Source organism: Eleutherodactylus coqui, unplaced genomic scaffold (genome assembly GCF_035609145.1).
Source record: "Eleutherodactylus coqui strain aEleCoq1 unplaced genomic scaffold, aEleCoq1.hap1 HAP1_SCAFFOLD_732, whole genome shotgun sequence".
In the NCBI taxonomy this organism is placed as follows: Eukaryota; Metazoa; Chordata; class Amphibia; order Anura; family Eleutherodactylidae; genus Eleutherodactylus; species Eleutherodactylus coqui.
The window spans coordinates 17,292-27,500 of NW_027102222.1; positions in this window are offsets into that span (position 1 = coordinate 17,292).

The following is a 10,209-nucleotide window of genomic DNA, read 5'->3' on the forward strand; positions in this document are numbered from 1 at the left end:
CCCGGGGGAGCCGCCTGGGGTGGCCCTGTGCAGCCCCCGTGCGCCCCTGAGTGTTTTTCAGTATCTGGCCGAGACACCCCCTGACCCTCCGACGGTGTCCGTTTGGAGTGCCTGGTGCCTGGGCACCCCCTGAGTGTTTTACAGTATCTGGCCGAGACACCCCCTGACCCTCCGCCGGCGTCCGTTTGGAGAGCCTGGTGCCTGGGCACAGACCGCGGCAGCTCCCGCTGGCCGCATTGACAGAGTGCTGAAAAAATGACAAAGTCCGAAAATGCCTGAGAACCGGGAAGGGGACAAACCGGCGGCTCCAGGCCGAGCCGGAGTTCCAGGAGGTCGGCATGATTCTGCCGGTTTCCCCATAGGAGGTGCCAAGTTGCCAAAATGGGGGAACTCAAAAAAGCACCCCCGCCAGATGTATGTAGGGGGGCTGGATGGTCGATAGGGAGTGGGTGCCTGGCAGCAGGGGCCACCCCGCGCAGGTGCCCCGGGGGGCCCGCGGGGGGCCCCCGAAGACACCCCCCCCAGCACTCGCTGAAAACCCCGTCCGAGCCGCCTGCGCTGCGGGGAGGGTGTCCCGGGAGGCCGGGCACGGCCCGCAGGTCTCTCCCTCTGTCCCCCGGAGAGGTTTGCACGGCGAGCCAAGTTTCAAAGTCCCAACGGGGGCGAGACACGGTGCGGCGAGGGGTGGCGGGCTGCTCCGCGGACCCGGGGGAAGCCCGGGGAGGGCGGCCTGAGGGCGCGGAGGGCCCCCTGAGAGTGCCTACGGGTAGTCGGTGAGAAACCCTGCCTGTACCTCCCACGGGGCCCGGGCAGGGACCCCGGGAGGCCGGGCAGAGCCCGCAGGTCGCCCCCTTCCCGTCCGATGAAGCTCGCACGGTCAGAAAAGTTTCAAAGTCCCAACGGGGAGAGAGGGTTGACGGCGAGGGGGTGCTGGCTGCCCCAGGGGCCGGGGGCAGCCCCTGGAGGTCGGCCTGGGGGTGTGGAGGGGCCCCCTGAGAGCACCCAACAGCAGTTGCTCAAGACCCCGCCTGAGCCTCCGGTGTGCCCGGGCATGAACCCCAGGAGGCGGGGAACAGCCGTGGCAGCCCCTGCTGAAGTCCTTGGCAGTTGGCAGAGGCGAGTGTTGGTGAGGAAAATGACAAAGTCCAAACGCTCCATGCGTGCCGTCCAGGGCGGCGGACCCGGCTGGCCGGGCCGGCGGGAGCTGCGGCGGCCGGGGGAGAGCCGAGGGTCAATGCAGGTCCTGAGAACCGGGAAGGGGACAAACCGGTGGCTCCAGGCCGGGTTGGAGTTCCAGGAGGTCGGCCTGACTCTGGAGGTTTCCCCCCTGGCATTTTCCCATTGGCCAAAATGGGGGAAGCCAAAAAAGCACCCCCAGCAGATGTATGCAGAGGGGCTGGCGGGTGATGGAGAGCGGGCTGTTGGCAGCAGTGTGCTGGCTGCAGAGGTGTGCATGGGCGGCTGCGGAGGGCCCCCTGAGTGCACCTGCCAGCAGTGGCTCAACACCCTGGCTGAGCCTCCGATGTCCCCGGGCAGGACCCCAGGAGGCCGGGCAGAGCCCGCCGCTTGCCCCCTTGCCGTTTGACGAAGCTCGCACGGTCAGAAAAAGTTTCAAAGTCCCAACGGGGGGAGAGTGTTGACGGCGAGGGGGGTGCAGGCTGCTCCAGGGTCCGGGGGCAGCCCCTGGAGGTCGGCCTGGGGGTGTGGAGGGGCCCCCCTGAGAGCACCCAACAGTAGTTGCTCAAGACCCTGCCTGAGCCTCCGATGTGCCCGGGCATGAACCCCAGGAGGCGGGGAACAGCCGTGGCAGCCCCTGCTGAAGTCCTTGGCAGTTGGCAGAGGCGAGTCTTGGAGAAAAAACGACAAAGTCCAAACGCTCCAGGCGCCGGCCAGGGGGGGCAGACCCGGCCGGCCGGGCCGGCGGGAGCTGCGGATGCAGGGGCTGAGCCGAGTGTCGATGCATGTCGTGAGAACCGGTATGAGGGTAATCCTGGTCGCTCCGGGCCGAGCCACGGTTCCACGAAGGCGGAAGGAGCGGGCCTGTTTCCCCTGATAGCGCCGACGGCGGTAAAATAAGGCCTCGCAAAACGTCAGCGCGAACACCTTGTCGGGGTATAAGGGAACGAGCGGTGTGCGGTCTTTGACAAAGTGACAGTATTTCTCCAAAAAAAGCACCCCCGGCAGATGCGTGCAGACGGGGCTGGCTGGTGACGGAGAGCGGGCTGTTGGCAGCAGTGTGCTGGCTGCAGGGGTGGCCCGGGGCGGCTGCGGAGGGCCCCCAAAGCGCACCTACCAGTGGTGGCTCAAGACCCAGCCTGAGCCTCCGATGTCCCCGGGCAGGACGCCCAGGAGGCCGGGCACAGACCGCCGCTTGCCCCCTTGCCGTTTGACGAAGCTTGCACGGTCGGAAAAAGTTTCAAAGTCCCAACGGGGAGAGAGGGTTGACGACGAGGGGGTGCTGGCTGCCACTGGGGCCGGGCTGGAGCCCCTGGAGGTCGGCCTGGGGGTGTGGAGGGGCCCCCTGAGAGCACCCAACAGAAGTTGCTCAAGACCCTGCCTGAGCCTCCGGTGTTGCAGGGAAGGACACCCAGGGGGCGGGGAACAGCCGTGGCAGCCCCCCTTGCAGTTGAACAAAGTTTGAGGAGACGAGTCATGAAAATGACAAAGTCCAAACGCTCCAGGCGTGCCGGCCAGGGGGGCGGACCCGGCTGGCCGGGCTGGCGGGAGCTGCGGCTGCCGGGGTTGAGCCGAGTGTCGATGCAGGTCCTGAGAACCGGGAAGGGGACAAACCGGTGGCTCCAGGCCGGGTTGGAGTTCCAGGAGGTCGGCAGGACTCTGGAGGTTTTCCCCTTGGCATTGTCCCATTGGCCACAATGGGGGAAGTCAAAAAAGCACCCCCAGCAGATGTATGCAGAGGGGCTGGGGGGTGATGGAGAGCGGGCTGTTGGCAGCCGTGTGCTGGCTGCAGGGGTGGGCATGGGCGGCTGCGGAGGGCCCCCTGAGTGCACCTGCCAGCGGTGGCTCAACACCCTGGCTGAGCCTCCGATGTCCCCGGGCAGGACCCCAGGAGGCCGGGCAGAGCCCGCCGCTTGCCCCCTTGCCGTTTGACGAAGCTTGCACGGTCAGAAAAAGTTTCAAAGTCCCAGCGGGGAGAGAGTGTTGAGGGCGAGGGGGTGCTGGCAGCTCCAGGGGCCGGGGGCAACCCCTGGAGGCTGGGCACGGACTGCGGCAGCCCCCCTTGCGGTCGAGCAAAGTTTGAGGAGACAAGTCATGAAAATGACAAAGTCCAAACGCTCCAGGCGTGCCGGCCAGGGTGTCGAACCCGGCTGGCCGGGCCGGCGGGAGCTGCGGCGGCCGGGGCTGAGCCGAGTGTCAATGCATGTCCTGAGAACCGGGAAGGGGACAAACCGGTGGCTCCAGGCCGGGTTGGAGTTCCAGGAGGTCGGCAGGACTCTGGAGGTTTTCCCCTTGGCATTGTCCCATTGGCCACAATGGGGGAAGTCAAAAAAGCACCCCCAGCAGATGTATGCAGAGTTGGGCTGGGGGGTGATGGCGAGCGGGCTGTTGGCAGCCGTGTGCTGGCTGCAGGGGTGGGCATGGGCGGCTGCGGAGGGCCCCCTGAGTGCACCTGCCAGCGGTGGCTCAACACCCTGGCTGAGCCTCCGATGTCTCCGGGCAGGACCCCAGGAGGCCGGGCACAGACCGCAGCCTGCCCCCTCGCCGTTTGACGAAGCTTGCACGGTCAGAAAAAGTTTCAAAGTCCCGACGGGGAGAGAGTGTTGAGGGCGAGGGGGTGCTGGCAGCTCCAGGGGCCGGGGGCAACCCCTGGAGGCTGGGCACGGACTGCGGCAGCCCCCCTTGCGGTCGAGCAAAGTTTGAGGAGACAAGTCATGAAAATGACAAAGTCCAAACGCTCCAGGCGTGCAGGCCAGGGGGGCGGACCCGGCTGGCCGGGCCGGCGGGGGCTGCGGCTGCCGGGGCTGAGCCGAGTGTCAATGCAGGTCCTGAGAACCGGGAAGGGGACAAACCGGCGGCTCCAGGCCGAGCTCGAGTTCCAGAAGGTCGGCCTGACTCTGGAGGTTTTCCCCCTGGCTTTTCCCCATAGGCCAAAATGGGGGAAGTCAAAAAAGCACCCCCAGCAGATGTATGCAGAGGGGCTGGGGGGTGATGGGGAGCGGGTGTTTGGCAGCAGTGTGCTGGCTGAAGAGGTGTGCATGGGCGGCTGCGGAGGGCCCCCTGAGTGCACCTGCCAGCGGTGGCTCAAAACCCTGGCTGAGCCTCCGATGTCCCCGGGCAGGACCCCAGGAGGCCAGGCACAGACCGCAGCCTGCCCCCTCGCCGTTTGACGAAGCTTGCACGGTCAGAAAAAGTTTCAAAGTCCCAACGGGGAGAGAGTGTTGAGGGCGAGGGGGTGCTGGCAGCTCCAGGGGCCGGGGGCAACCCCTGGAGGCTGGGCACGGACTGCGGCAGCCCCCCTTGCGGTCGAGCAAAGTTTGAGGAGACAAGTCATGAAAATGACAAAGTCCAAACGCTCCAGGCGTGCCGGCCAGGGTGGCGGACCCGGCTGGCTGGGCCGGTGGGAGCTGCGGCTGCCGGGGCTGAGCCGAGTGTCGATGTATGTCGTGAGAACCGGTATGAGGGTAATCCTGGTCGCTCCGGGCCGAGGCACGGTTCCAGGAGGGCGGAAGGAGCGGGCCTGTTTCCCCTGATAGCGCCGACGGCGGTAAATTAAGGCCTCGCAAAACGTCAGGACGAACACCTTTTTTGCATATAAGGGAACGAGCGGTGTGCCGTCTTTGACAAAGTGACTATTTCTCAGAGTGCTGGAGTGGGGACCGCTCAAAGTCAAAGCTCCGCGGCCGCCCCTCTGCCACCTCCCCGGGAGCAGAGTCGTCGAGCGCGAGTGTCCCCACTCCGCCTGTCCAGGCCGCGGGGCCGACAGGCTGGCTGGCTGCCCGGGCAGACCCCGCTCTCCGAGCGGCCGGGCGCCACGTTCGAGAGGTGTACGAAGCCACCTTGGGGGCCTGCGGAGGCCGCCCTGAGAGCGCCTCCAAGCCCTTGCTGAGAACCCTGTCCTAGATGCCTGCGCGGGCAGGCGGGACCCCACCAGGAGGCCGTGCACAGCCCGCGGCAGCCACTGCTGAAGCCCAGGGCAGTTGGCAGAGATGAGTCTTTGAAAAAAAATGACAAAGTCCAAACGCTCCAGGCGTGCCGGCCAGGGGGGCGGACCCGGCTGGCTGGGCCGAGGGGAGCTGCGGCGGCTGGGGAAGAGCCGAGTGTCGATGCATGTCCTGAGAACCGGGAAGGGGGCAAACCAGTAGCTCCAGGCCGAGCTGGGGTTCCAGGAGGTCGGCCTGACTCTGGAGGTTTTCCCCCTGGCTTTTCCCCATAGGCCAAAATGGGGGAAGTCAAAAAAGCACCCCCAGCAGATGTATGCAGAGGGGCCTGGGGGGCGATGGGGAGCGGGCTGTTGGCAGCAGTGTGCTGGCTGCAGAGTTGTGCCTGGGCGTCTGCGGAGGGCCCCCTGAGTGCACCTACCAGTAGTCACTCAACACCCAGCCTGAGCCTCCGATGTGCCCGGGCAGGAACCCAGGAGGCCGGGCACAGACCGCAGCTTGCCCCCTTGCCGTCCGACGAAGCTTGCACGGTCAGAAAAAGTTTCAAAGTCCCCACGGAGAGAGAGTGTCGAGGGCGAGGGGGTGCCGGCTGCTCCAGGGGCCGGGGGCAACCCCTGGAGGCTGGGCACGGACCGCGGCACACCCCCTTGCAGTTGAACAAAGTTTGAGGAGACAAGTCATGAAAATGACAAAGTCCAAACGCTCCAGGCGTGCCGGCCAGGGGGGCGGACCCGGCTGGCCGGGCCGGCGGGAGCTGCGGCTGCCGGGGCTGAGCCGAGTGTCAATGTATGTCGTGAGAACCTGTATGAGGGTAATCCTGGTCGCTCCGGGCCGAGGCACGGTTCCAGGAGGGCGGAAGGAGCGGGCCTGTTTCCCCTGATAGCGCCGACGGCGGTAAAATAAGGCCTCGCAAAACGTCAGGACGAACACCTTTTTTGCATATAAGGGAACGAGCGGTGTGCGGTCTTTGACAAAGTGACAGTATTTCTCAATGTGCTGAGAAGGAGTGGGGACCGCTCAAAGTCAAAGCACCGCGGCCGCCCCTCTGCCACCTCCCTGGGAGCAGAGTCATCGAGCGCGAGGGTCCCCACTCCGCCTGTGCAGGCCGCGGGGCCAACAGGCTGGCTGGCTGCCCGGGCGACCCCCCTCCGAGATGCCGGGCCGGGGCAGACTGTGCAAACGCGCGCGGGCGTGTTTTCTTCCCCTGGGGTGGAGCCCTTCCACCCCACGCCGTCCGAGGCCCGTTGGCCTCGGGCGGCCTGCCTCCGAGAGTGGGAGAGAGACGGAGGACGGTGGCCCGCGGCGGCGCGAGGCGTCCCCGTTGTTCCACCACGACTGCCAGCCGGTCGATCCTGCCGGTAGCCTGGGCTTGTCTCCGCTCCGCCTGTCCAGGCCGCGGGGCCCACAGGCGGCTTGCCTGGGAAGACCCCGCTCTCCGAGCGGCCGGGCGCCACGTTCAAGAGGTGTACGAAGCCACCTGTGGGGGGTCTGCGGAGGCCCCCCTGAGAGCGCTGATAACCCTGTCCTAGCTGCCTGCGCGGGCAGGCGGGACCCCCAAGAGGCCGGGCACAGCCCGCGGCAGCCCCCGCCGAAGTCCACGGCAGTTGGCAGAGACGAGTCTTGGAGAGAAAACGACAAAGTCCAGACGCTCCAGGCGCCGGCCAGGGGTGCGGACCCGGCTGGCCGGGCCGGCGGGAGCTGCGGCTGCCGGGGCCGAGCCGAGTGTCGACGCATGTCGTGAGAACCGGTATGAGGGTAATCCTGGGCCCTCGGGGCCGAGCTACGGTTCCATGAAGGCGGAAGGAGCGGGCCTGTTTCCCCTGATAGCGCCGACGACGGTAAAATAAGGGCTCGCAAAACGTCAGGACGAACACCTTTTTTGCATATAAGGGAACGAGCGGTGTGCGGTCTTTGACAAAGTGACTATTTCTCAGAGTGCTGGAGTGGGGACCGCTCAAAGTCAAAGCACCGCGGCCGCCCCTCTGCCACCTCCCTGGGAGCAGAGTCATAGAGCGCAAGTGTCCCCACTCCGCCTGTGCAGGCCGCGGGGCCAACAGGCTGGCTGGCTGGCTGGCTGGCTGGCTGCCCGGGCGACCCCCCTCCGAGATGCCGGGCCGAGGCGTAGGCAGCCGCCTCCATCACACCACCCAAGGCGAGAGAGTGGGTCAACGGGAGAGCCGTCGCGGCCGGGGGACCCTCGCCGCGCCCATGTCCGGGGAAGGACCTCAAGGGCCCTGCTCCCCGGCGCCCCGGCGAGCGGGTTCACCCTCGGCGCGTACGGCTCTCGGCGATGGGTAAGGGACGCGCGTGGGCGTCCCTCCCGTCCCCCGCGGAAGAAGGCGAGCGACTCTGCGCGTCGGGACACCCCGCGGAGCCCCCTGCGGGGGGAGTACTCCGGGGGAGAAGCGTGGCGCAGGGGGTGCAGCCCTTTCCCAGGCCACCGTGCAACGGCGTCGGTGGGGCCGACGCCGAGAGAGAGAACGATCCGGGCTCTCCCGCCTCAGGGCGGCCGAGAGCGGGGCACGGGCCCCACGTTTGGTGACGGTTTTCCCGAAAGCGAAGGACCCCCGCCTGTCCCCTCGGGCTCCGGCCGATGCGGGCGGTCCAGGGCGGGGATAGGGGACGGCGGCCTGCGGACGACGCGCTTTATCCCCAGAAGGAGCGAGGCATGAGGGGGTGTTCCACCCCCGCCGGCCGGTCTCGCTCCTTCTCCGGGCTACGCCTCGGCGGAGTAAAGACCCCCGGGTCAACGCTCCCGCGTCCGGGTGCCGCCGCGCGTCCCCTTCCCGCGGGGGGTGGATCCCTTCCACCCCTGGCCGTTCGAGGCCCGTGCGCCTCGGGCGGCCTCCCTTCCGAGAGAGGGAGAGAGAGAGACGGAGGACGGTGGTCCGCGACGGCGCGAGACGTCCAAGTTGTGTTCCCCACGGCGGCTACCCGGTCGATCCCGCCCGGTGGCCTAGGCTTTTCCCCACTCTGCCTGTCCAGGCCGCGGGGCCGACAGGCTGTCTGCCCGGGTAGACCCCGTTCTCACTGAGCGGCCGGGCCCCAACGTTCAAGAGGTGTACGAAGCCACCTCGGGGTGGAGCCCTTCCACCCCTGGCCGTCCGAGGCCCGTGCGCCTCGGGCGGCCCCCCTTCCCGAGAGAGGGAGAGAGACGGAGGACGGTGGTCCGCGACGGCGCGAGGCGTCCAACTTGTGTTCCCCCACGGCGGCTATCCGTTCGATCCCGCCCGGTAGCCTAGGCTTTTCCCCACTCTGCCTGTCCAGGCCGCGGGGCCGACAGGCTGTCTGCCCGGGTAGACCCCGTTCTCACTGAGCGGCCGGGCCCCAACGTTCAAGAGGTGTACGAAGCCACCTCGGGGTGGAGCCCTTCCTCCCCTGGCCGTCCGAGGCCCGTGCGCCTCGGGCGGCCCCCCTTCCCGAGAGACGGAGGACGGTGGTCCGCGACGGTGCGAGGCGTCCAACTTGTGTTCCCCCACGGCGGCTTCCCGGTCGATCCCGCCCGCCGGTAGCCTAGGCTTTTCCCCGCTCCGCCTGTCCAGGCCGCGGGGCCGACAGGCTGTCTGCCCGGGTAGACCCCGCTCTCCGAGCGGCCGGGCCCCAACGTTCAAGAGGTGTACGAAGCCACCTTTGGGGGGGGCTGCGGTGCCCCCCGCCCCGAGAGTGCCTCCCAGGCCGAGGGAGCCCGGCGGTCGAGTGTCGTAGGAAAGCGCGTGCCACGGCTGTGTCGGTCACAGGGGCCAGAGGTAGTTTGGGCAACGGCTTAGATCCGTATGAAGCTCATCCTTTCCGGCCTGTTCTGGCGGCGGCTAGGCGCGCGCGCGCGAATGGCACGACGCCCCTGGTTCCAGCGAGGCGACGGCGCCCCGCACCCCACTCTCTGGGCCGAGCAGAGCCCCCGAGCGCAAGGTTCCCCGCTCCGCCTGTCCAGGCCGCGGGGCCAGCAGGCTGTCTGCCCGGGTAGACCCCGCTCTCCGAGCGGCCGGGCCCCAACGTTCAAGAGGTGTACGAAGCCACCTTGAGGTGGAGCCCTTCCACCCCTGGCCGTCCGAGGCCCGCCGGTAGCCTTGGCTTGTCCCCACTCCGCCTGTCCAGGCCGCGGGGCCGACAGGCTGTCTGCCCGGGTAGACCCCGCTCTCCGAGCGGCCGGGCCCCAACGTTCAAGAGGTGTACGAAGCCACCTTGGGGGGCTGCGGTGCCCCCCGCCCCGAGAGTGCCTCCCAGGCCGAGGGGAGCCAGGTGGTCGAGTGTCGTAGGAAAGCGCGTGCCACGGCTGTGTCGGTCACACGGGCCAGAGTTAGCTTGGGCAACGGCTTAGATCCGTATGCAGCTCAACCTTTCCGGCCTGTTCTGGCGGCGGCTAGGCGCGCGCGAACGTCACGACGCCCCTGGCTCCAGCGAGGCGACGGCGCCCCGCACCCCGCTCTCTGGGCCGAGCAGAGCCCCCGAGCGCAAGAGTCCCCGCTCCGCCTGTCCAGGCCGCGGGGCCGACAGGCTGTCTGCCCGGGTAGACCCCGCTCTCCGAGCGGCCGGGCCCCAACGTTCAAGAGGTGTACGAAGCCACCTCGGGGGGCTGCGGTGCCCCCCGCCCCGAGAGTGCCTCCCAGGCCGAGGGGAGCCAGGCGGTCGAGTGTCGTAGGAAAGCGCGTGCGCGGCTGTGTCGGTCACACGAGCCAGAGTTAGTTTGGGCAACGGCTTAGATCCGTATGCAGCTCAACCTTTCCGGCCTGTCCTGGCGGCGGCTAGGCGCGTGCGAACGTCACAACGCCCCTGGTTCCAGCGAGGCGACGGCGCCCCGCACCCAACTCTCCGGGCCGAGCAGAGCCCCCGAGCGCAAGAGTACCCGCTCCGCCTGCCCAGGCCGCGGGGCCGACAGGCTGTCTGCCCGGGTAGACCCCGCTCTCCGAGCGGCCGGGCGCCACGTTCAAGAGGTGTACGAAGCCACCTAAAGGGGGCTGCGGTGGCCCCCTGCCCCGAGAGTGCCTCCCAGGCCGAGGGAGCCCGGCGGTCGAGTGTCGTAGGAAAGCGCGTGCGCGGCTGTGTCACACGGGCCAGAGTTAGTTTGGGCAACGGCTTAGATCCGTATGCAGCT